Source organism: Lagenorhynchus albirostris, chromosome 13, assembly GCF_949774975.1.
Source record: "Lagenorhynchus albirostris chromosome 13, mLagAlb1.1, whole genome shotgun sequence".
NCBI classification, from domain to species: domain Eukaryota; kingdom Metazoa; phylum Chordata; class Mammalia; order Artiodactyla; family Delphinidae; genus Lagenorhynchus; species Lagenorhynchus albirostris.
This window is the reverse complement of record NC_083107.1, coordinates 84721260-84748399: the sequence shown is the minus strand read 5'-3', so window position 1 is coordinate 84748399 and position 27140 is coordinate 84721260. Positions and strand designations below refer to the sequence as shown.

General features: G+C 46.4%; 1 protein-coding gene across 9 annotated transcripts in view; it reads left to right on the top strand.

Annotated features, from left to right (window-relative positions):
- Positions 1–1547: 1547 nt before the first annotated feature.
- Positions 1548–27140, top strand: part of RNF144A (ring finger protein 144A) — a 114612-nt gene continuing 89019 nt past the window's right edge. For 6 of the 9 annotated variants that reach the window (XM_060168473.1, XM_060168472.1, XM_060168467.1 and 3 more), the window contains exons 1-2: positions 1573–1670; positions 25610–25754. The gene's annotated coding sequence lies outside the window, so the exon portion shown is untranslated. Of the gene's footprint in view, positions 1671–5057; positions 5087–5540; positions 5724–25568; positions 25755–27140 lie in introns of those variants that run through there. The other 3 variants (XM_060168468.1, XM_060168469.1, XM_060168470.1) reach the window with 3 other exon arrangements.

Here is a 27140-nt window from a genome sequence, read left to right as displayed (position 1 = left end):
GCACCTCAGCCCTTTTCCTGCCAGCCCTCCCCCCATCCCCATTCCCATGCCCCTGCTAACCATACAAACATCTGCATCTCAGTATGGGCCCATTCATCCTCCTTCCTGCTATTTGCTGTCATCCTTTCATTCATTTAATCATTCATTCATAAGCAGTATTGCACCAGTACATTCCTGGTACCACAACCAGTGTATAGAAGGGGTGAATCTATTTTCTGTGAAGCTCAGGCCTTTATGCAGAATCATTTTCATCTTCTGGTGAGAGGCTGGAGTAACCAAGTGTTGTTAGAATTCTTCCCATTGTGCCTTTTCCTTGAAAGATGACATTTGTACAAAGAATTAGACAAAGACATCAGAAGTGCTCATTCATATTTGGGGAGGAAAAATATTTACTGGAATAACTTCTCAATGTAGATGAGAAGATTTATTATGATTATGATTTTTAAAAAGACGGTTATGTAGTAGAGGAAGACAAATGATGTGGTGTCAAGATAGTTAAGAATCTTGTAGTTTGGGGAAAAATGAGACAAATAACAGCTAAGGATTATGGAATCCTTACAATTTTCCAGTTATGTTGAGATTGCTTTATGCATATTTGCCTTATTAACCCCTGCCAAGATCTCGATGACCATCTGTATTTTTCAGATAAGAAAATCAAAGCACAGAGAAGTTAAGTAACTTGCTTAAGGTCACTGGGCCCGTAGGTGATGGCATTAGAATTCGTGTTGAAGAAAGCTATGGTGGTGGGGTTTCCCATACTTCTGGAGAAAAGAGTCTGTCTATTGAAGGAGGCATTCTTTCATACGCACCAATAGGTTTTGTTCAGATACGCATGCCTGAGACATATAATTTAGCACTGGTGCAACTTCCAGCTACTAGAGGGAGTGGCAAAGAGAAATCTTACAGGAAAATTCTACCTTCAAAGATCTTTGGCTCTAACAAGCTAGAAACCCTAAGCATAGGAAGTAAACTGCTGTGCCTGGATCTCGGGAATCCCCAGAAGGAAGGACCAGACAAGTTGCCTCCAGTTCTCCGTCCGTCCAAGCAATCAGGTAGTGGGATGCAAAGACATTTCACGTGACGCTGGCGTGGAAAGGCCCTCAGCCTTCATCTCAATGTCCCCACACGCCGGGGCATCGAGCCCAGGTTCTGGGAGCCCCGATCTGCTCTGAGGCAGTGCTCTTTGTATCACCCGCGCTAAGAGTGTTTTGGGATCACCCATTTCTCTCCTGTCTTGCTGATCGTTTCTTCCCGGCGCATCGGCATCTGGGGCAGTCTTCTGGCTGCCGCCGGACGACATGCCCTGTGTGCCTCTTGGCGGCGTGAGGTCCGGGTGGTCCTCGGGCACCGGGTTTCCCTGCGGGCCTGCGCGGCCCAGGGCGGGGCGCGGCGGGCGGGCGGCAGGGGGCGCTGCGCGCCAGGCGGGGGCGCTCGGGCCGAGCCTGTGCTCCCCGCGTCTTTGTGCCACTCGGCGCCACCGCCCACTCTCCCCCCGCGGGCCGTGCGCCCCGGCTGGAGGGCGGACGGGAATAAAGGGCAACTCCGGGCGGGGCGGCGGACGCGCAGCGCGGACACCCGGCCCCGGACCGCGGACCTAGGCACGGCGCGCGGAGCCCCGCCCGTGGCCGAGCAGGAGCGGCGGCCCCGGGGCCCCTGCCGCGCGGGACCAGGTGGGTGACGCGCGTCCCCTTTGTGTCGGCCTCGCGGGAGCGGGGCGCGGCCGAGGGGCCCGAGAGAGGTGGCCGTGCCGAGCCGGCCTCGGGCGCCGGGATCGGGCAGGGGCGAGGGCCGGTCCGCGCCCAGGGCGCCACCCTGGCCCTGCCCCTCGGTGGCTCTAGTGCCGCGGCCCCTTCGGGACCCCGCCCGCCTCCCCGGTCCGCCGGGTCTGCAGCGCCGCGTCCCCGCGCTCCGGCCGGTCCCGGAGCGGCCCTGGGTTGGGGGCCGCGGGACGGACGACCGCGGTGGACGGGGTCTGGCGAGGGCGAGCCGCCGGGGCGCGGGGCGGGGTGGGGGCATCGGGAAGGTTCAGCCCGGCCAGAGTGGGCCGGCGCCGCGTCCTCCGCGGGGCACATCCCGGCGCCCGATGCCCGCGGCCGCCAGTCTCGCTCCTCCAAGCCGTCCCCTCCCCATGGGCGCGCGGAAAGTTCCCTGCGGGTCTACCCGCCCCACCCTCCGGCGGTGGCTCCCCAGCTTCCCCGTACTGTCCTGGGCACCCAGCTCTGGGCGCTCCTGCGAGCCTGGAGGCTCAGGGTCGCGGGGAGGAACGGGTGCCTCGTGCACCCTTTCGATCTCCATAGGCAGACCTCTGGATGGGCACTCCAGAAGTTCTCTCTGCCTGCCCTTTTCCCAGTGAACAATTATAATAATAATAAAAATCTCGCTCAACAAGTATCCCATGCTGGCCTTGTGCCAGGCCTAAGGTAGGCGGGGTGAGGGAGCCCCAGGGGAGTATCCCCAGGGGGTCCTGCTGCCCTGCGGGAGGAGGGAGCTCTGGTCCCTGAACTAAAAACGGACCTCACATCTTGCTTTGAACTGTTGTGGGAGGAAAGCCTTTTTCTAGGAGCGGGCCTGGGGATCTGATAAGGACACATTCCAGTGAATCTGGCCGGGGGCAGCTGGCAGATAAGCTGTGCGGATAGGAAAGTGCTGTGTGTGGACACCTGCCTGAAGAGCTGGGAGCTCTGTGAGTGCCCAGGAGGTAGAGGCAGGGGGAGGAGGGTCCCAGCTGCTGGGGAGCCTGGTACTGGGTCAGAGCTTGAAGGAGGGGCAGGTTCTAGGTGACAGGAAGGGCCCCAGGCCAGAAGGAACTGCCCAGCGGAGGAAGGGGGAAGGAACACAAAGTGTGACCCTCGAACTTTCCCACAGGCCTGCAGCCCAAGTGTTCCCTTTCCTGGTACTGAGACTCAGGACCTGGTCTTGTGCAGTCTTCCAGCACCTTTTTAATTTTTGCTTTTATTATTTTTTAGAGAGTGCAAAGGAATTATGCCTAGAGTGGTCAGATGAGGGTAGATCGTGAAATTCTGAATTCCAGGCCTCCTTTGGCCTTGATCCTGTGGCAGTGGGAGCCATTGATGCTTTTGGAGAGTGAGCTGGGCCCGGATTTAGAGTGGTGAAGGCGGGGTTGAAGGATGGGGACCGCACCTTACTGTCCAGTGTGGGGTGTGTCGCCTTTAGTCCCCAGCGTGGGCTCCCACCTGTGCCCTTGCCCCTTACGAAAGGTCAGGCATGGATTCAGAACCTCAGGAGAAAACAAGGTGCAGATGACCTAATTTTAATGGGAGGGGCCTTTTCCAGATCCAGCACCACGGGGGTTTGGGAGTTTGTTTAAAGAAGCTCTGATTCAAGTGTCAGGACACTTGGAAGAGGAGCTGATGAAGGGAGAACTCAAGTGCGGGGAGCAGAGCTGCAGCAGGCAGATGATGGTATGGGCGCCCACGGGCCGTGAAGATGGGGGTACTGGAACCTGCAAGAGCACTTACCAATCCCTGTGTTTTAGAAGCGTGTTCCGGTGCCCTTACTTTGATCGAGTGTAATCTCTGCATCCAGGTCTTCACCTGAGTTCAGGGCTTGGCTTGTGGACTCGATGTGGTTTTGGACTTGGAAGGGACTGCCCACACTTCGGTTGAAGCTGCTGGCGTTTAGCGGGTGAACGTGCCGCTAGGCCAGACGGCGGCAGGGCCAGACGCCGGGAGCCACGTTGCCTGTTTTTTCCACTGTGGTTCATAATTTGTCCCCACTGCCTTCTTTTGTGCACATTTCTCCTTGAGAGCCTTTCTCTCTGGTGTAGAGACAGGGGAAGTCTGTCCCCGCAGACAGAGCATCACGGAGCTCGCTGGTCAGCACAGGTCACCAGGCCAGCCGGCCCACTGTGACGGAGGACATTGTGGACTGGAGGGGGGAGGTCAGGGGCCCCAGCGACACAGAGGGCCATGGCTGGCCTGGGCCTGGCATCAGCTCTCCCGGCGGCCTGCTGTTCTTTCTCCTGTTCCACCCTAGAACTGGGAGGATGAAGACGTGTCAGCTGCCCTGGGGTCTGGTGGTCTGGAGCCCCCCAGACTCTTCCGGCGCATCTGGCCAATAAGGACCTCCCCTGGATCCCTGGGGTGTGGAAGATGAGAGGCAGCCACGGGGCTGTGAGTAGAATGGAATGCTTCTACGGAAGATGGACCCTCCCCATATTCCCTTGGGTAGTTTCCTACCTTGGAGACCCGAGAACTAAGTTGAAGGCTCTTTCCTTTAAGACTGGAAAAGTCATGTGAGGCAATCATTTCTGGAACCAGCCTCCTCTCTCCTTTGTTTCTGCATTACTGACACACATGAATACCTTTTCTTAATTAGATGAAGAAATTAAATGGAAGCAACTGTTCACATACCTGCTGGGGATTCGGGCTGAAAGGCAGAGCTTGTACAACTTTCTGACCCAGCTCTGTGACCTTGAGCAAGTGTCTTAACCTCCCTGTGTGGCCCCAGTTCCTTCAACTGTGAAACTAAGGTGTTGGTCTAAATGATTTCCAAGATCCAGATATAAAAATGTGCTGCTTTAAAGGTCTTTTCCAGGAGCATCAATATTGCCAATGCAACCATTTTTAAAGAATTTTGCAAGAAAAAACATTATATATATATTTTTGCTTTCAGAACAATGGCTTTTCTCAAAGATGATAATTTGAGAGATGGGCTTTGAAGAGGGTGGCTCCTTGGTGATGAGAGTCTGGCATCTTCCTTCTTTCCTGGAATCTAAAGCCTGAACCGGATTGTGTTTCCTGAATGGCCTATAGATAGACGCAGAGTAGGGCTTTCACCAAGAAGCAAGTGGACAAGCTGGATGCAGTGTTACAGAGAAAAAATAAGTTCCTGGATAGCATGAAGAAGCATGTCAACCAACATATTATAGTCTCCTGGAGTTTGGCTCCCTGGAGAGCCAGGGAACAGTGGGTGTTCATTTAGTATTTTCCATCACCAGGTGCTGATAGGAAGTGCTCTGTATGCTCGGACCCAGTTCTCACTTGGCCCATAGGATAGGCATCTCTACTGTACCCAACCTACCAAGGTGAGAGGGACAAGGAGAAGCTGTGGCGTCCAAGGCCAGGTACGTGGTACATGTTGAAGCTGACGTGGAACTCAGAGTCCTGTGGAAAAGGATATCCTCCATGACCTTGAGGAGGCAACGGTCTGGGGGGCGGAAGGTAGACAGTCACAGATTGTTCTAGCACTGGGGTCGGTGTGCACCATGCAGTGGGGCGTGGTGAGCAGCCTGCCTGCTGGAGCCATTGATGCTGGCTAGGACCCGAAGGATGCGTCCCGGTTAACCAGGCAAATGAGAAGATCAGGGTCAAATTCTGGGGCTGGGAACAGCAAGAAACTGCCTGGGGTGGGAAGGGAACTTCGGGCCGGCACGGCGGGGCTGAGCCCCTGTCCTGTTGGAGGGTGGCCCGGCTATCTCTGAACCCTGTTCAAACCAAGCTCCTGGGTGCAACGGCGCTGCTTTCACTTCTGGAATCTCCTGGACCATCCCAGCAGTGCGGGGGACTTCCATTCTTTGGTTTTGGAGCCTCTGTCCTAGAAGTCTTCCCCCCTTTTCCCTTCCTGCCCCCAGTTTCCTTGGTAGAGGAGAGAGGCTTCAGGGAAGATGAGAGGAAGCCCAGCGGCAGCCATGGCTTTTACAACCCAGCGTCGCCACGCTCTGTCTGCGGGGTCACCTGAGCAAGGCTGCTGTGATTCCCCAGGTGATGGCAGCCGGGCCTGCAGTGGGGAAGCTCCGAGCTGGAAGTGAGCCCCAGCGAAGGATGGCAGTGAGACTGGGGTCACCCCTGCTCCTGCCGGCTCCACCCTGCAGGCAGGAACCCGGGCAGAGCTGGTGGGGCAGGGAGCTCCAGACCCAGCAGATGGAACCCTATGATATGCTTGACCTGGGACATGTTTCGGCCTCCGAAGGGTCAGTTTTCAAACAGTCCTTTGAAACAGCATGTTTGATGTTGAGGTGGCAGCGTTTAAAGGTGGTTTGGAGGGAGGTGGGCTGCGCAGGCTGCATCGAAGGAGGACAGAATGCCTTTCGGACTCCACGGGTAGCCAGGGAGCCGTTCCTTGACGGTCTGTCTCTGCATCCGGGACATGGTCCCTGGCCAGCGGCAGGTGGTGTGTGCATCCCCTCCCTGCTTGTCCTCTGTAGCTGGCAGGTCTTCAGGCGCTCCCACGTTCCAGAACAGCCCCGCTGGCCACCCCTTGCTGCCCCCTTCGCGCGGAGGCTTGCCCACACACCCTACAGGAAGGGCAGCCCCCTGGGCAGAGAGGCTGCTTTCCCCCGCCCCGCTCATGGGTGGAAAGTGTGCAGACCTCTGCATTAGGGGGCCTCTTTGACCTCAAGGTAGAACAGTCTCTTCAGTAGGTGTTCTGAGGCCAGAATCATGCAGATATTGTTTCACTTTCCCAGGACGACTTTTGCGGTTCCCAGTGGTGTCCGCCTCCAGGCTCACCACTGACCTCTTGTCACTTTCCTGCTGAGACACCGTTGCTTGTTAAGTCACGCATGTGTCCCTGGATCGAGCTTCTGAGATTCTTCCCCACTTGGTTCCAGCCCGTCTTCCCAGGCTGATCTGTCCGCAGCTTCCACACGTAGGCCCTGGAACATCCTCCCACCACCTCCACGTGCCAAATTCCTAATGATCCTTCCGGGCTTCGCACACATGTTGCCTTTTTCTTAATGCTGTGGGGTCATCAACGTGGTAGCCGTGGAGGCTGACTCCTCCAGCACTGGCATCTTGCAGATGAGAAAATGCAGGCACGGAGCAGAGAGGACGGAATGGCAGACCTGGGGCTCCAGCCAGGCCCCTTTCTTTGCAGGCCCCAGCCTCTTCTCCCGTGAGCTGGGACCCTCTTCTCTACCAGGTGTTTCCACAGCAACGTTTCTTCAGAACCTGTAATTGCACTTAAACCTCTCTACTCTAATTTTCCTGTAACTTTATCATTTCTTTTACTAAATTATAAGCTCTACAAGGGTAGGGACTTCTTCATGTTTGCATTCCCTCAGTGCCTATCATGCTCTCTCTAAATGAATTTTTGCTCTGTGATTGAATCCAAGATAGAGAAACCTGGTTCAAAAGGGAACCTGAGGCGGGTTATCGACAAAGAGAGGGGATCAGGGTTCACATTCTGTTCTCCAGCAAGATCTGAGCAAATCGAAAGATGCTTTCTCTTTGGGGAGGTCAGGCCACAGAGCAGGACACTGCAGGATGTGTTCATGAGGATGTCGGGGACCCGGGGCTGCGGGTGAGGCTCCATCAGCCTCATGAGTCTGGATATTTCTAATGGGAGACAGAGGTGCTCTAGGTAAAGAGGTGATCAGGGTTCCTGGAGTGTTTGCCAGGTGAATGTGGTGGGGACCCTCGAGTCACATAGAAGAAGAGAGCTGTTAGAGGTTCTGGACCTACAGGGCATGTAAGATAACCCATAGTGGTGAGTATCTGTCCCCGAGGGGTCTGTTTTTTGAGTGCCTTCCCCTCTGCTTTGGTGCATGGGGCCAGTTTGCATTCAAGAGCATCTTGTAGGCTGTGTGTTCCCAGAGCAGCTTTGCTCTGGGAAGTGGGAAGGCTTGCAGACACCCTGGGGGGCTGGCTGTTGGTTATGCCATTAAGAACACAAAGAAACAAACAGTCCCATAAATTGATTTTTCCTGACACCCTGATTGCCACACGGTACTTCTTGGTACCACATGCATGGCTCATAACAGTCCTAGGACAATGGAATACAAAGAGCTTCCCGAAGGCTTTCAGAGCTGGCGCCTTGGGAGCCGAATTTGTTGGCGGAAACTGTGTATTTCTTCCTAATTGCTTGGCAGGCGTGAGGCGGCGCCAGTGCTGGTGTGGACCAGACAGAGCTGGGTGTCCCTGCTGGGATCCCAGTTGCTTCTTCTTCTTTGTGTCCTGCTGAAATGTTAGCCTGAGATAGTGGGAGGTAGAGTGGTGGATGTTGCTTGCTTCTGCTGGATGTATGAGAAAGAAGAAAAACGGGATCTTTAGTCCCTCAGCTCGTGGGACCCTAAGAAATTGCCTCTGCTTCCGTGTTTATTCTCCCTGCTCCTCCCAATCTCGCTCACTGAGACCTTACTAACTTCCCTCTTGTCCTCAGGCAGACGTGTGATGCTATAGACCCAGGATTTGTGTGCCCCCCAAGTTCGTATGTTGAGACCTGACCCCCAGTGGGATGTTGCTAGGAGGTGGGGACTTTGGAAGGTGATAGGTTTAGATGAGGTCGTGAGGGTGGGGCCCTCATGAATGGGATTAGTGCCCTTGTATTGATAAAGTAGACCCCAGAGAGCTCCCTCACCCCTTCTCTGTGGGAGGACATGGTGAAGACTGCTGTCTGTGAACCGGAAATGGGTCTCACCAGACACCAGATCTGCTGGCACCTTGTTCTTGGACTCCCAGCCTCCAGAACTGTGAGGAATAGATGTTTGTTGTTTAGAAGCCTCCTAGTCTGTGGAATTTTTGTTAGGGATATCTGGATGGACTAAGATAGGCAAAATGGCTCGTCACCAGTCATACTGGGGTGAACCCACTCTGCTGATCATCTTCAGAGACGCTTATAAGGTCATGTTCCCAGACGCTGGGACCTAGGAGTTCAGCATATCTTTTGGGGACACAGTTCAGCCCATAACACACATCTCCCAGTGCCATGCAGTACATGTGCATATGTCCTTGTATGTTACTGTATGTCTGGCCAGCAACACAACACTCCCTGTGTCCTCTGTGACAAGCCATGGAAGGGGCTGGTGGCTGGCCTTGGTTCAGCTGCTCTGACAACCCAGGGTCTCCTGTGTCTGCACCGTCTTGCCCTGGACCCCGGGGCCAGATGGCTCTCCAGGCTGCACTCACACCCGTGTTTAGGTAGCCGGAGAGGTGGGGCAGTTGGTGTCAGATCCATTTGTCTTTCTTTATCATGGAAACCACCCTTTCCAAAAGCACCACGGCTGCCTCTGTTTCTGTCTCATTGCGGTGGGCTGGACGGCAACTCCAGGGAGTAAGAGATGCTGAGAACGTGAGAGACCACGGGAGCAGGGAGAGCGTCCCCGAGTGGACGGGACAGGACAGAGCTTCCGGGGTGGTGCGTGGCTAGACTGTGATTTAATACAATGTCTTTGCTGCTGTCACTTGCTCTTCTCTGAAAGGCAAGAATCCGTATGGGATGAGATCCAGACCACTGTGCACGTGGCTTAAGTGTTCGTGGTGTCTCGCCAGTGTAGTGCAAGCACCCCTGAATCTCCCGTGGATGTTTGTGGTTTGGGGTGCAATGAGGGCCAGGAAATCAGTCCAGTCTTATTCATTTCTGTATCCCTCTAACACCTGGCACATGGTAGGTGCCCGGTAAATATTTCTTGAACTTAGTAGGCGTCTTTTTCCTTCAAAGATGTTCCAGTCCAGAAACAATCTCGTCATTCCTTCTTTCTTCTTGTTCATTCATTCACTTGGCAAAATGGTTTTGGTCCTGGGGGTTGAAAGGCAGATGAAGGAATAGACAGTGAGGGTGAGCCATGGGGGGTGGGGCGGGGGGACTGGTGAGGCGTTTCTAGAACAAGATAGGGTGTGCTGTTCAGTAATCAACAGGACGGACAGGTATCAATCTCGTAAACTTTTGTAATTTTATAAATTGCAGTTTCACTAAAAACAACCACTTGGGACACATAGGAATTTCCATATAGCAACACTGCTCACTCTCCATTTCTCCTATTTGTGAAATAGCTCCAACGTAAGGTGCATGCTTTTTAATATGCTCAGTAAATATTCATTGAGCCCTCACCCTAAGCCAGGTCCTGGGCTGTGGAATGTGCAAACGTGATAAGTCTCTGAAGGAAATGTTTTCAGTTTGTCCTTCGATGAATGTACCCTTCCTATAGCAGAGTGGCCGGGAACAGTTCTTATCTGTTAATACTTTAATCACTCCTAGGATTCTTTTCCTTTGGCCTGAAGCCATGCTTCCTTGATAGTGACCTTGTTTTCTCCCTGTCCCCAGCCACATGCAGCTGGTCCAGCCTTTGTCCAGGAGGACCAGCTCGACTGCCCGAGGGGGCCGCTGGTTGGAGGCCTTGAGCTGTGTCCTGGGGCCTGACAGATAAGGCCTCTCTTTGGGGACCTCTTCCTGGTACAGCAGGAGCAAACCAAAGGCGGGCAGGCAGAGGGGAGTGCGGGTGGAGGTCCGGGCTGTCCAGGCAGCAGCCACTCGTCCTGTGGGGCTGCTGAGCCCTTGAACTGTGGCCAGTTCCACGTGAACTGTGTCCTGAGTGTAGAAAGCATCTGGCTTCCGAGATCTAATGTGAAAAACAGAATGCAAGATATCTCATTAATAACGTTGAAGTTGATTACATGTTGAAATGATTTTAGTTTGGCTGTATTGGGTTAAATATATTACTAAAATGAATTTCCTTTGCTTATTTTTACATTTTATTTTTAATGTGGATACCAGAACGTTTAAAATTACCGATGCGGCTCTCCTGATATTTCCTTGGACTGATGGTCCAAAGGGACTTGGAGGGGTGAGTTTCTTTTTCAGCTGACAGACCTTGTGACCAGCCCAGCTCTGCCCCCTTCTAGAACCTGGCCACCCGGGGACTCGGCACTGGTGGGGCCAGCCAGGAGCGGGTCTGGGCCTGACTTGTGTCGAGTTTACTGTCACTGGACGGTTCTCTCTTGAGTTTAGTCCTGGATGCTTGAGATTCCTGCCCAGCTCGGCCCATCCTCTTCTCCACAGCCTTCGCTATTCAGATTCAAGCATTCCACTGAGTCCATTCAGTACCAATTCAGATGCAAGTCCTGGACTTTTATGTTTTATGTGTAAAAGGAGGGGCTCGCCTTAGATGAACACTTTTCTTTACAAAGCTCCTTGATCATTGAAATCTGCCTCAACTGTCAACTTCCGGCCTCGGGTTAATAGCCGCCCTCCTGGTTTTCTCTCCCAAGTCCCCCGTGGCTCACAGTGTCCACCTGGCTTGCCCTGGGACATCGGCTTCTGGCCACCCGCTGTCCAGGATCAGGTCAAGTGTATCCACCAGTCCTCCACCACTAGATGCCCAATGGAGGCTGGTTGAGAGAATCCTCTCCCACACATGTCCCCTCTTGGTGAATCTTGCCACCTGTGCCTGGCCTGAGTCCACACATCTCGCCTAAGATGTTCTAGAGTGTTTTCTCCAGCTGGTCAGCCACCCACCCAGGCATCCTTCTCTAGCTGACCTCCGGAGAGCTGTCGTCCTCATTCCCGGCAACGGTGCCTGCCTTGTTTGCATCCCCGCTTTCAGAGCTGCCAGCTTTTTTTTCCCTGCATCTTTGAGATGTGTTTCTTTCGCCTGCTTTTTCCATTCTCTGGCCTGCTTTCCTTGGCTGGCTGTATTCCCCGCAGTCACTGGACACACTGCCATGGTCCAGGGCGACCCAGGATACCTCTGCCTCCACATCACCTGCTTTTCCCTGCATCCCAGGCTCACCTCCGTTTTCCTGACTCGGCACTCTGCCTTCTCCTGTGGTCATCCTGGCTCACCAGCTGCTTCTCTTCCTGCCGGTTCCTGGGAGCTCTGCGTGGCCCCTTTGGACCTCATCCTGGCTCTGAACTGCCCTGGCATTTTGTGGATGACGCGGAGTTGAGTCAGCATCCTTTCACTCGCGATCACAGCAGGCACGGTGCCTAGGGCCTGCGAGCTTTGCAAAATTGAGTATTTTAAAATCCTGGAAACAAGTATTAGCTCCAAAGTATTATAAAAAAACAAGAAACAAAAAGAAGCCCAAAACCTGAAAAGCCAAAATTGATGGTAACACCCGTGTCGTGTTATGTCAACAAAATACAACTGTCATTTAGTCAGCTGAGAGTTAAGACACAGTTATATAGAAAATCATATTTAACCTGAAATGAGGGTACTTTTTAGTGTTTGGCATGATTCATGGTGGGGCCTCTGGGAGTAAAACATCCCTGAGGTAAGCACTGCTCTCCATGCTTTTGCCTTCTGAGATTCAGACTTCCCCATTTATTTATCACACGCGCCTCGCTAAATGGCAGGCCAGGCCTATCACTCATTTTTGAATTCCCAGCACAGGGCCTTTTACACCCAGCTTCAGTGTGCTAAACTTTTATCGCAATTCAGTACGTTAAAAACATAAATAAATGAGGGACATTAAGATACTGCCTGAAGGTTTAAAAGTTTTCTCTTTTTTCTGAAACACTACCATATGGTAGTTTTTAAAACCACTGACATTTATAAACGGACCCCACGTGACAAAAACCCTTAGATGAACTGCTAATAAAAATAATCATCTAGAAGCTGCAAATGTAGTTTGTATCATTTTAGCTTAGATTGTGTGTAGATCTTTCCTTCCATGGACCCCATGTACTTTATACCACTCTGCTTATCTAGAAATCAGTCTAGTTACAGTGTAACTACCGTTATGTGATAATAAATACCTTGGGTAGTAAGATAAAACATTTCTGGGTTAAAATTTTTTTTAATTGAAAAACAATCCTAAGATAAGTTAGCTACAGGGAAAATTTGCTAATATGATGAGGTGAGCCCTGCTGCAGAGCAGGGAGCATTTAAATATAAATCATGTTGCCTCAGCAGGAAGAATGAATTGCTAGGTCTAATCTGGGGGAAGGGATGACTGAAGGATAAATGCATGATTTTTATTTGTAACCACATGATTACTTCAGACAGTTGCACTTTGGAGAATTTTGCTCAAGGAAATGATACTAAATCTGGAGAAAAAGAAGTGCTTGAGGCCCAAAGGCTCTTCATTTGTTTCTTTGTGTGTTTTTAATAATAGCCCCAAATGGCAAACATCTAAATATGGATAAGCAAATATCCCGCTCTTATTTGGTAAGATTTTTAGAGATTATGGTCATGGGAAAATGTTTAAAATACATCATTAAATGAAAACAATTATGAGACTGAAGTGTATGCATGATATGTGTACAAAGATGGAAAATATACCACAGAAAGGAAATCCTAACTCACAAGGATTGTGACATTTTTTTCTATTTTTGATTTTTTAAATTGTGGTTCTGTTTAATTTTATAGTGGACTTATTTCAGTTTAAAAACGTTTAATTATAAATTCTGCACTCCCCCCTCAAAAAATTTTATTATTTCATATACAACAAATATATTTCAGCAAATAACTCTGTGTCTCAAGTGGACGTTCTGCTGACAGGGCTTGAAGAGAAATGAGTGTAAACTAGTAGACATCCCTTCTGTTAAACAAGATAAAGCAATACAAACACTGACATTTTTCCCGAAAGGGGGCTCTTTCAGGCTGGCTTGTAGCTAATGCCCCTGCATCCCAGCAGTGGCAGTTCATGTCAGAACCATGACTCGCCCTGTGAAGTCCGGGCACCTCCTAGCCCTGTGGTTATGGTCACTGCCTGAGCTGAATGGAGCAGGACTGCAGGCCCGGTGGCTCAGAATCCTGCCCCAGACTTCACATCTCATCGGTCACTTCTGCAAAAACCTTTAACCTCTCTGTAAACGGTCCCATTTTATTCACCCAAAAAGTGAGACTAGTACTAGGGCTACTTCTTTTTTTTGGCTCCTCTGAGGATTTCATAAATCGCCAATGAGAAAACCTGAAGAAACGCCTTTAAGCTCTATCCAAAAGGCAGAGTCACGAATAAGTCTTCAGAATTCCACAGGGACGGGGGCAGCCAGGTATGAGATGTGAGGAAGTGGTGAGGGGTCTGGGAACTCGGACAAATACTGCCTCTAAATGCTCTCAAATTCCATCTGGGAAGCACGTCCTGGTTGGATACAATACTGCCCTTCTGGTCCACAGAAATGGAAAGTATTAGACCCATCAAGGCTGTTATTTTCTCTAGCTTTTCAGCTGTTTCTGTTGAGCACAGTCTAAATGAAATAATGCCACATTTCTTCCTTTCCTTATTTTTCTCTTTTGATTGTTGTTTTGCTTTAAATTTTCAGTGAAAATGCTCTAAACCACTGCATTGCTGGTAGACATGGCAGATACAGGCTATGGGCTGAGGTTAGTCCTACGTGCATTTCTTATTGAAAGCTCACACTCCTTATGTTTTATGTACCATCTTAACCATCACAATTTTAGCCTAGCTAGATGTTTATCAATTTTACTGATCTTTCAAAGAATCAGCTCTTGGTTTTGTTGCTTTTCTCTGTTTTGTTCTGTTTATGATTTCATTGATTTTTGCTCCAGTTTTTATGATGTCTTTTCTTCTGCTTGTTTTAGGCCTAAGTTGCTCTCTTTACTCTAGTTTTCTAAAGAGGAAGCTTTGATTATTGGTTTTAGATCTTTCTTCTTCTGGCATATAGGCATTTAATGCTATAAATTTCCCTGTAAGCACTGTGTTTGCTACATTCTGCTCATCTTGATAAGTTATATTTTAATTTTCATTCAGTTCAAAATATTGTTAGTTTCTCTTGAGACTTCTTCTTTGGCCCATGTGTTATTTAGAAGTGTGCTGTTTAATCTCCAGATAGTTGGGGATTTTCCAGCTCTCTTTCTGTTATTGACTCCCAATTTAATTCCATTGTGAAGTGAAAGCATACTCGGTATGATTTTTGTTGTTTTTGTTAATTTGTTAACATGTGTTTTATGGCCTAGAGTGCTCCATATGAACTAGCAGAATGTGTATTCTGCTGTTGTTGGATGGAATATTCTATGTGTCATATAAATCAAGTTGACTGTTTAGTGCTGTTCAGGTCAGCTATGTACTAACTGCATTTCTTCTTGCTGAATCTGTCCATTGTTGAAAGGAGTGGGGAAGCCTCTAGCCATAATAGTGGGTTTGTCTATTTCTCCTTGCAGGTCTGTCAGTTTTTGTGTCTGTATGTTGCCACTATGTGGTTAGGTGCATACACGTTTAGTATTTTTATGTCTTCTTGGAGAATTGACTCCTTTATTGTTATGTAGTGTCCTTCTTTATCCCTGATGATTTTCCTTGGTCTGAAGTCTGCTTTGTTTGAAATTAACATAGCTACTCCAGCTTTCTTTTATCATTAACATGTTATGTCTTTCCCCATTCCTTTATTTTTAACCAGAGTCTTTTTATTTAAAGTGGGTTTCTTTAGACAACATATAGTTGAGTCTTGCTATTTTATCCACTCTGAAAATCTCTGACTTCTAACTGGTATGGTTAGACCGTTCACACTTAAAGTGATTATTGATATAGTTGGATTAATACCTACCATAGTTGAAATTGTTTTCTATTCATGACATCTGTTCTTTGTTTTTTTCTCCCCCTTTTTCTGACTTCTCTGGTTTTGAGTATTTTATGTCATTCTATTTTATCTCCTCTATTGGCATATCAGTTATACTTATTTTTAACCTTTTTCAGTGGTTGTCCTAGAGTTTGCTATATATATATAGTATATATATATATATATGTATGTATTCAATACACATATTTTACTAAACTAAGTCAGCTTTCAGATACCACTGCCCCACTTGCTATGCAGGAAAGGTGCCTTAGAGCAGGTGTTGCTGATTCTTCTCTCCCCGCCCTTATGACTTCACTGTCATTCTTTTCCCTTATCCATATTCTGTAGTCACCCAATGCACGGTTGCTATTCCTGCTTTAAATAATTTCCTTTTAGATCAATTAAGAAAATTAAAAAATGAAACATTATATTTTACCTTCATTTATTTTCTCTCTCTTTCCCTGTGTTTATGTTGATCTGTGTTTCTGACTTATTTTCTTTCTCTCTGAAGAACTTTACATTTTTTATGGTAGATTCCCTCAATTTTTGCTTGTCTGAAGAAGTATTTATTTTTCCCTCACTTTTTTTTTTTTTTTTTTGGCTGTACGTGGACCTCTCACTGCCGTGGCCTCTCCCATCGTGGAGCACAGGGTCCGGACGCGCAGGCTCAGCGGCCACGGCTCACGGGCCCAGCCGCTCCGCAGCACGCGGGATCCTCCCGGACCGGGGCACGAACCTGCATCCCGTGCATCGGCAGGCGGACCCCCAACCACTGCGCCACCAGGGAAGCCCTTTCCTTCACTTTTGAGGGATAGTTTTCCTGGAAATAGAATTTTAGTTTGGTAGTGGCTTTCTTTCAACATTTTAAATAGTTCACTGCACTTACTTGCTTGTACGGTTTCTGTAGAGAAGTCAGATCTACTTTCTTATTCCTGCTCCTCTATAGGTACAGTGTTTTTTCTCCTTCATTTCTGGTTTCTTTCAAGATTTTCATTTGGTATTTGATTTGTGCAGCTGAGTATGGTATGCCTAGGAGTACATATTTTGGTATTTCTCCTATTTGATGTTCTCTGAGCTTTCTGAATCTGTGGTTTGGTGTCTGTAATTGATTTTGGGAAATTCTCAGCCATGCTTGCTTCAAATATTTTCCTCTTTTTTCTTTTTCTGGTGTTCTAATTACGTATATGTCATATTCTGACATATGCCTATGTCCGTATGTATATTGAAATTTTCCTACAGTTCTTGAATGTTCTTTTATTTATTTATTTATCTATCTATTTATTTATTTATTTCTGTTTGCATTTTAGTTTGGGAACTTTCCTCCTGTTGAAATTTGAAATTTTCCTACAGTTCTTGGATGTTCTCTTCCTTCCTTCCTTCCTTCCTCGCTCCCTCCCTTACTTTCTTTCTTTCTTTCTCTCTCTCTCTCTCTCTCTCTCTCTTTCTTTTTGGTTTGCATTTTAGTTTGGGAACTTTCTTTTACCTGTCTTCAAGCTCACTGACTTTTCACTGTGCTTACTCTGTTGATGAGCCCGACTAAGGCATTCTTCATTCTTTACAGTGTTTTGTTTTCTAGCGTTTCCTTTGATTCTTAAAAAAAAATCCATCTTTATGTTTACATAACTGTGGGTGAAAAATGTCACCTGCCACATCAGTAGACAAAAGATGTTGTGGCCATCAAGCCATCAGCCACTGCAGCCACCACCAACTGTGTACCCTGAGGGGATTTAGGGTGGAGAAAGGTAGGACACTGGCCCTAGATAGCTGAGGTGCACATCAAAGGAATGGTTTCGGGATGAGTCCAGACTCTTATATCTTCCCATACATAGAAAAGTGCTAAATTCATTAACTTGAGATGTCTGTTTTTTCTTTAATTAACTGTAATCTTTTAATGTTCTGAAGACTGGGTTTTTGTTGCAAAACTCCTATGAATCCTGGTTCCTCCCTTACCTCTTCAGAGCAGTCCCTCAGAGTGATTTGAGAGGCTGTCTCCCAGGCTTAAGTCCTCAGAAAATCCTCCAAATAAAACATAATTCTCAACTTTTAGGTTGTGCATTTTTTTTCAGTCCACATAACCCATTGGCTTTGTGTTTTGTCTACGCTGCCCCAAAAGAACCCTTATTGCATTAACCATAGCTGTTTTAATCCCCTGTGTGATAATTCCAGTACCTGTGTCATGTCTGGGTCTGGGCTTGATGCTTGCTCTGTCTCTTCAGTTTGCAATTTCTCTTGCATATGGTATGCTTTGTGGGTTTTTTGTTGATAGCTGAGCATGATGTATTTGTTAGTAGGAACTAAGGCAGAAAGCCTTTAGGGTGAGGTTTTATGTGAATGTTGGTAGGAGCTGAGCTGTGTTTAATGTGTGCTGTAGCTGTAGGTGCCAGAGGCTTCAAATTCCTCTCATGAACTTTTTTGTCTTCCCTGACGTCTTTGTGGTTTCCTAAGAACTTTCCTAAGAACTCATTATTAGAGGGTGTCTGTTTCCTGCAGCCCTCTCACCTGTAATTCACTGTTACCATACTGGTGCCCTGTTAATGGGGCTGTAAGTTGCGAGGAAGGGGAGCATTCTATACTCTCAACATTAAGCCTCAGTCTTTCAGCAGGACAGTGTACCTGGGCTGTGTTCTTCACAAGAGTTTCTTAGCTATTTTGCTCCTCCTTGGGTGAGACAGGGTGAGACAGGACTGGAGTGAAGTCATTGCTGTTCTTCAGGTTCGGTGAGGGCTGCAGAATGGGCCTGTGTTATGTAGACCATCTGGGCATATTTCAATTGGTTACTCTTCCCCTCTCCAAGCTAGAACCAGGAGTGAATTTTCTTGGTTCTTCACTGTGAGAACCTGGTGGGATTCCTAGAGGTCAAACCCACCAAAGCATGGGGGCCTCCTCAAGACTGTGGCCCCTAGTAGTTTCTTTCTCGCTCAGTCTAGTTCATACTCAACTTCTAGCAATTCATGAAAATTACCATGTAGGTGATCCTATCTGTTGTGGCCTAGAGGATTCTCCTTCTGGTGAGCAGATCTTGGCTGTGACTTTGTGACCTCTCCAGATTTCAGGGGATTGGTTTGCCCTGCGCCCTCAGTTTTCTGATGGGTCCAGAAAGTTTCTGATTGTGGGTTTGTCCAGCCCTTTCGTGTGAGAATGGGAGTGACAGCTCTTTATGTGTCAGAGCTGAAACCTCAGGTCTCCACCCTCACAGTTTTCTGCCCACATGTGCTATTCTGCCTTACTCTCCTTTGTTCAATAACAAACCTTGTGAAGGCGTTGGCTGTGAGACTGGAGAGGATATCAATGGAAACCAGGGCACTCAGAACTGCGGTGTGACGCTGGGGAACTTTGTGGGTCTGGGCCTTGACTTTTTAACCTATAAGTGAATGAAACCTCTGTTCCCTTCCAGCTTTGAATCTAACCTTCTCTTCCTTCTAAATTACTCATGATACTTTGCAGGAGATTCTGCGTAGGGTAGGTGTTCAAACTTTTCTTCAGTAGGCTGATAACTTTTTGCCCTTTGAAGTGGAGCATAATTAGCTGAATAATCTTTTCATGGCTAATTTCATTGTTCTGTCATTTATGGGACATGATATAATGGATTTACATATATTAGGCATTTAAATATTTTTGAAAAACGTAATGAATGACTTGAATGGAATTTTTCCAGGAAATATTGTATTTAAATTTTAGTTTTTAAAAATGAAGTGCAAAAGAACCCAGACACAAAGGGTCACATATTGTATTATTCCTTTTGTATGAAGTTCCCAGAATAGGTAAAACCATAGAGACAGAAAGCCAATTTCTGGTTGCCAGGGACTGGTTGGACTGAGAGTGGAGACAAACTGCTTAGTAGGTAATGGGCTCTATTTTGGGGTGATGCGACTTATCTTGGAACTTGATTGAGGTTCTGCTTGTACAACATTGTGAGTGCACTGAATGCACTGAACTGTTAACTTTAAAATGGTTAATTCTATGTGAATTTGACCTCAATAAAAATCATATATAGCACATTAAAAATTCAAAAGTCTAACAGTATAAAAACTTTTACAGTACAAAGCAATTCTTCCTTCTGCCCCAGGCTTTTAATCTTCTGAACCAGATGCACCTGCTATCAGTTTCTTATATACTTCCACACCAGTCCCTCTCACCTCCCTTTTTAAGTGGGAAATGCTGCATATTGCTTTTTTTCTACTTATTTTGGATTTTTCTTTATCAGCACATAAAGATCCACCTTTCTCTTTTTCCGAGCTACATAGTCAAAGGAGTTATTTTCTAAGTTCTTAAAGTTGGTGTGTGTTTTATCTCACCCTTCTAAATAAACCATTCTTTCCTGTGGTAATGCCTCTACTATAACAAGCTGCTTAATCTGTGCCTAATTCAGTATCCAGTTGGGTAAATCAATCTGCTCTTTGTGAGCAGGTTTAAACCTAAGAATTAGCTTCATTTTTATGAGTCATTTCTTAGAATCAGGAAGGATGATGGTATTAGCCAAATGCCTTTTATCGCAACAAGATAATTGAAAATCATTTATTTAATTGATAGTTAAGGAGCCAATGAATCTGTTCCATAGCTATAATTTGACAAATATCTCCATTGCTGAAGACCGTGTTTTATTTTCCCCCAGAGAAGACAAATGTGAAATAACTAACTGCAGGACGACTCCAAAGGGATGGCTGTGGGGCTCTCTGTCTCCCAGTGTGTGATGCTATTAGTATACAATACCCGTAGACAGAGATGGCTTTATACACGCCGAACAAGACCTCTATTCATCTCAGAGTCAAACAAATTGCACATACGAAAGCCTCCACTTGCTGAGGCCACAGAAGCTGAACCGAGTAGAACTACACGGATTTTTGAATTAAGAACTTTCAAGCCCAGCAGCAACTAAAAGACGTTCTTGATTTGGAAATTGAAAGATTGGGAAGAGGTAGAGGGGCTGCCTTTGGATCTCTCTTGAGTGCTCGTGTGTATGGAATTGCAGGTAAGTGGGAGGATCTCACGCTGTGAGCTGGAGTCTGTGCTGATAACCAGTTGAATCTCAATGTCCATTCAGTGTAGAGACAGACAGGAAGAAGGAAGAGCCTCCACTAACTCTAATCCCTGTGCCCGTGGCAGAGCCAGTCCCGCTCTGAGGATTTGCTTCAGGGAGCCCTGGAATGCAAAGCAATGGGGCTTTCTGTGGGATTTTAATTGTTTGCAGTACGAGATTCTGGGTGAAGCCAAAGAAAAATAACTACTTTCTCTCAATGTGTAGCATCTCATGGGTAATAGACTACATGAAAAATCTTTAGTTCTAAAAACTTAGAGTTATAAATGTAGAAAGTAAAACAAAAAAGTTTAATTAGGAATAAAATGAGGAATAAAATTCTCTTTAGTATAAAGTGATTACTAACTGTTTTTTTCTACATTCTTCTAGAAAAATTTTGTGTGTGTGTGAGTGTATAACTAAAACTTATGTTTGTGAATGGGATTATTATACACATTGTTATGTATTATGCCTTTGTATTTGCTGTTATGTCTTAGACATCTCTTCATACCAGTGCCTGCAGATCCAGCTCCTTCTTCACTTATATGAAAGACACCATCTTATTTATTCAGCTTGTCCCTTTTGATGGACATTTAAGTCACTTTCCAGTTTTTATCTTGCAAAGAGTGCTGTGAAGCATTCTGTCATCTGCCCGTTCCCAAAGTGATACCTGGTTATTCCGACACCTGACATCCAGCACCCACTCTGATCACTATCGTTCCTCAGTGCAGCTAATCCTTTTGCTCCTGGTCTTCAGAAATACATCATCCCCACAGGATCGTCAGCCCTACTTTCTTTTCAGCGTTCACTGCCACCCTTATGTCTTCAATCCTCTTCTTTCTGAAATGTGGCCCTTTCTCCCACTTTAGTAATCACCTGGCAAAACCCAGTTTTGGCTAAGTCCATTTTCCTGCTACTGTGTGCCTGCACCTGAGCTGCTGTGTGGAGGTGAGGGAGTGCTCCGCCTGGCCCCTGCCACCCTAGATCTGACCGCAGTGCTCCCTCAGCAGGGCCAAGCAATCCTGCAGTATGTGTATATATATATATGTGGGTGTGCGTATATGTATTACGAAATTCTGAAGGTTTTGAGTGGTTATCGCTAACCCCAGTGTTTTCTTTTGTTTTTGTTTTTTTTGGCCGTGCCATGAGGCACAGCATGAAGGATCTTTGTTCCCCAAATAGGGATCGAACCTGTGTCCCCTGCAGTGGAAGCTCGGAGTCTTAATCACTGGACCACCAGGGAATTCCCCCAGTTTTTTTCTAATAAGCCTGGTTATTTTAGTGATTCCAGCTGTTCTTTGTTTGGTGAATTAATTTAGCAAGGAATAATCTTATATATAACTCACTAATAGGACCCATTTATATATTGATGTACATACAGTTGGTGAAATAATTTCTTTAATGCGTATTTTTGTACCAGGTTGGCTTTCTCAGGTTATTCCAAACAGTTGAGACCTTTGTTATTTGATGTAACATCCCTGTTCCTATAAAAGGGTGAATTTATTAAATTTATATTGGAATGAAATTGAGATTCCAGAGGAGCACAGACTTAGGAAACAAGAAGCCTGGTCCTAGGCTGTGGTGTGTCATATTTCTTCCAGTGACAAAAAGTAATGTTTTTTATGTTTAATCACCCAGGAGAGTAATGTGTGGGCATAAAAGTTCCTATCAATTCTGATCTCCTTGAGAGCAGGATCATGGCAGATCCGTTTTTGTATCATTCCCACCCAGATGGTGGGAGTGCAAAAAAAAGGTTAATAACTGATAAATGTTTACTATAGGTGTTTCTGCTAAAACCCAGTACATATATTCCCAGTTCTCTGCAACACCAGCACTAAAAATAGCAGGGCTTGTGGGGACCTAGGGTGGGGACTGACCGATCACAATCTGTGCAGCTCTGTAAGCAGAGCTCTGTGAAGGGCACTGTTTCATACCTGGAGGATTGAGCCAAGGCTGGAGGTGGCCACCACTTCCACAAAACGTGTGATTGAAGAACCACCGTGGGAAACACTGCAGCACTTTAATACTTTAACCCCTGCTTGTTTGTGGAGCCCAGGCGATGCCAGCGTAAGGCAGCCCCCAGAGTGGGGCTCTGGAAGGTGGGCAGGGGTTTTCCGACCTGCTGGCAGCCTGAAAACACACAGGCTCACAGCACAGCCTCCGGGCAGAGAGCTCTGCGTGCAGCCTCTTTCCATGAACCTTTTTCTAATGTAGCTAAAAGTCTTCTGTTGTCACTGCAGCAGCTCACCGAGAGCTTTTCTTTCTTGCTGAAGATTATAGTTCTATTTACTGGCTCTTCGTACCTGGGAAAAATGGCAGAAACATGTAGTAAAGCAGACTTTTGTATTATCTTTTGTTTGAAGGATTCTTACTGATTGCCAAGTACAGGCAGAGAAAAGATGTGCAAACACAGGGTCATATTTTCTGAAGTTGGTACCTTGATGCTTCAGGGCAGAGGAGGAGCTTCCTGCAGGTGGACAGGGTTGCTCTGTGCAGGGACCAGGTGACGGGCGGGGGTAGCTCAGAGGTTTCAGCCTCCACATTGAAGGCTGTAGGCTTTGGGAGCTGGTCAGGAGCATTGCAGGAAAACTCACTTGCTCAGGCCACACGTGGGCAAAGCTTGTCATTTTAGTAAAAGCACAGGGAGGAAGCGCTAGCTCCAGAGGAGATGTGGATTTGTCCATTGGGATGTATCTCACGTCTACTCCGATGGAAACATCTGCTGCTCTCCGATGCCCTACTTTGAAGTGACTAGAAAGACAGAATTGATTTTGTTCTTTGCTTCCTGACCATAGATGCCTAAAAATAAGCCAAGTTCAGATGCTGGTGTTGCATTTCTGATGAGCAGATGCTGTACTTGAGAAGAGAGAAACTTGGGAAATTCTGGAGTTATTATGCCTTTACATTTTTTCCAGTTGATATATTTCTTTTTCAATAATAGTTTCATTGAGATGTAACTCATATAGTATAAAATTCATCATTTTGAAGTATAAAATTCAGGGATTTTCAGCATATTCACAGAGTTGTACAAGCATCAGCATCATCTAACTCTAGAACATTTTCAGTTCCCTCCCAAATCCCTGATCCAATAGCCGTCACTCCTTACTCTGCTTGGCTCAAACCCCTGGAAACCATGAATCTACTTTCTGTCCCTCTGGATTTACCTGTTGTGGATATTCCATATACATGTTTTCTTGCAGTTTGTAGCCTTTTTGGTCTGACTTTTTTTTTTTTTTTTTTTTTTTACTTAGCATGATATATTCATAGTTCATCCTTATTGTAGCATTTCAAATCCTTTCTGTGGACATACCACATCTTGTTTTCACATTCACCAGTTGATGGACATTGGGGCTGTTTCCACTTTGTGGCTGTTTTGAATACTGCTGCTATGAACATCCATGTACAGGTTGTTGGTGGACATTTGTTTTCCATCCTCTCGGGTGCATACCTAGATGTGGAACTGCTGGGCCATATGTGACTCTGTGTTTAACCCTATAAGGAGCTGCCAAACTATTTCCCAAAGCAGCTGCCCCACTTCAGTTTCCAGTAGCAATGTGTAAGTGTTCAGAATTCTCCACACCCACACCCATGCTTGTTATCTTCTGTCTGATTCTAGTCATCCTAGTGGGTGTGACGTGGTATCTCATTATGGTTTTGATTTGCATTTCCATAATTGAATAACCATGTTGAACATTTTTAAATGTGCTTATTGGGCATTTGGATATCTTTTTTGGAGAAATGTCTATTCCGATCTTTTGCCCATTTTTTAATTTGGGTTATTTGTCTTTTTATTGTTGATTTGAATGTGTTCTTTATATAATCCGGATACAAAGTCCTTATCAGGTACATGATTTGTATATGTTTTCTCCCTTTCTGTGGGTTGATGTAACTTTATTGATGGTGTTCTATAACACACAAAACTTTACAATTTTGATGGAGTCTCAGTTTATCTAACTTTTCTTTTGCTGTTTGTGCTTTTGGTGACATATCTAAGAAACTAGTACGTAATCTCAGGTCACAAGGATTTACTCCTATGCTTTCTTCTAAGAGTTTTATAATTTCTGCTCCTCCATTTAGGTGTACAATCCATTCTGAATTAATTTTTGTGAAAGGTGTAAGGTCTGTGTAGAGATTCATTTTCTGAATGTCAGTATCATTTGCTGAAAAGCCTATCATTTACCCTCTGGGTTGTCATGGCACTCTTGGCGAAAATCAATTAACCATAAATGTATGGGTTTATTTCTGGACTGTCAATTCTAAGCCATTGCGCTCTATGTCTTTCCTTATGCCAGTATCATACTCTCTTGATTACAATAGCATTTTTTTGTTGTTTTTTTTTTGACATCCAAAAGTGTGAATTCTCCAACTTTGCTTCTCTTTTTCAAGGTTCTTTTGGCTATGTGAGATGTCTTGGATTTCTGTATGAATTTTAAGAACTGCTTGTCAATTTCTGCAAAAAAGAAAGCTGAGAATTTAATAGAGATTGCATTGAATCTGAAGACCTATTTGGGGAGTAGTGCTGTCTTAACAATATTGTCTTCCAACCCATGAGCACAGGATGTCCTTTCTGTTTACTTAGTTTTTCATTTCTTGTAATGATATATTGGTAGTTTTCAATGTACAAATCTTGCATATCTTGTTAAATTTATTCATAAGTATTTTATTCTTTTTGATTCTGTTTTGGTGCTCTTCTAACAGCATATGTTATTTATCCGTTGTACCAATTTCTGCCTTTTGATTGGAGCGTTTAGACAATTTAGTGTAACTACTGATAAGATAGAATTTATGTCTGCCGTTTTGCTTTTTTTCCTTATGGATCTTATGTCTTTTGTGTTCCTTTATTCCTCCATTTTGCCTTCTTTTGTGTTAGTTTCTAGCATACCATTTTAATTCTGTTGTTCATATTTTATACATTTTTCAGTTGTTTTGTTAGTGGTTGCCCTGGGGATTGCAGTTAACATAATCTTGCCTTATGTTTAAACTTTTCTATGGCCCTAAACTTCTGCCTGTAGGAGTCCCACTGGGGCAAACCTGAATGGCTGTGATTGGAAAAGGAGGGGACAGAAATGGAGACCCAGGGACACATTGTTATCTGAGAACTGTCTGTGTTGGTAGATTTATCTGTTACCTTATTTGTGGAATTTGATTACCTATACCATAAACCTTAGTTTCTTCTCCGGTGGTACCTTCCAAATGTTGATCAGATTAGATTTCTAGTAGTTATATCAATAGCTTTCCCCCTTGGGTTGGGGATTTGAAAGGCTGATGCTGGGTTCTAAATCAGCACAATGATCTTTGCTGCCCCCTGCCACCCCCCAACCTGCTCTCTAAGCTCCTGTGCCCTTCTCCTGCTCCCCAGGTGTTCACCCTGCTGAGTCTGATACACTCCCCATCCCCCAGGTCTGCAGGGATCCCAGTGCCAGAGATCTTCCCCCACTACTCCAGATGGGCAGCCTGCCATGAGAGGGAGGGCCAGCTGAGCACATCAGGACACCAGGATTTGGCCAGAAGACCGTTCCTCTCCTCCCATCAGGACTTTTCAAAGGTAACTTTGACATTGGAAAATGAAAGCTTGAAAACCTTCATTTATGTCTTCTTGGTGGGCTCTCAGGCCATTGTTGGGAAAGACCCCAACCTGGATGGGTTTTTCTGTACCTCTTAAACCACACCAAATAAGCAATTGCCTAGTTTGCTTCCCCTGAATGAGTTTTGAGGATGGTCTTCAACATATTATGTTAAGCGGTTATAGTAATTAATATGTTACAAAGGCTACCACACGGGTCCTCATTTTCTGCTTTTAAGAAGCTCATGAGGCTCTTATTGCTAGTCCGGTTTTGTAGACCAGGAAACAGGTTTAGAAGATCAAAGTGACGTCCCTAGGGTCTCAGTGATTCATTAAGTTGTCCAGAACATATGGATTGAGCAGCCGTATTGTGCCAGGTGCTGTTCTAACCCAGGACCCACGGTGAGTACAACGGACGCAAACTTCTCTCATGGAGATTCCAGGTTGGGGGGGGGTGCGTGTGAGTGGAGGGTGGGGACAGGCCCCAAGAGACTGACCACCATGTGAAGAAGTAAATTTCATGTCTCATTCCCAGGCATAAGTGTTGTGGAGAAAATAAAAAGGTACCAAGTTTAGAGGGGTGGAGTTTTAAATGGAGTGCTCCGGGAGGTCTCATAAAAAAGTCAACATTTGAACGTGGATTTAAGGAAGTGTGGGAATTAGCCATTTAACCGACTGGGACAAGAGACTTGGAGCTGGAAGAAAAGGTGGGTGTGAAGGCCCAGAGTCCAGTCTGTGCATCGCAGCACGTTGGGGGAACACCGTGAGGCAGGGGAGCCAGCAGAAGCAGTGAGTCGGGCGGCGGGGTCAGACAGTGGTCAGGAGGTAACAGAAACCTGTTAGCATCGCGGGCTATTGGGGGGAATTCTAGGCTTTACGACGGGAAATCAGTGCAGTGTTTTAGGCAGAGGAGGGACGGGATCCATTTTGATAGGCTCATTCTGGTATCAGTGTTGAATGATGGGGGGTAGACCAGGAGACCACTTAGAGGTCATTAGAGAAATCCATTGTAGTAAGTCAGACAAGAGATAATTTGGTGGCCTGTGCCACTGGTAGCCGTGGAAGTAGGGAAACGTGGTCACATTCTAGATATATTTTGAAGAAAGAGCCTTTACAATGTCCTGGCAGAATGGGTGTGGGGTTTGAGAAGAAGGGAAAGTCCATCATGATGGCAGAGATTTTGGGTTGTGCAACTAGAGGGAGTTGTCGCCACCTGAGATGGGGAAGTCTGCAGGGTGGGGAGGGCTTGGTGCCAAAAGAGGTTAGAAGTTCAGTTTTGAACAGGTTGAGTTTGAGATTATAAGACCCCCCCAAATGGAGATGCTGAGTGGACAGGTATATCCACATCCGATAGTTGAAGATGGTGAT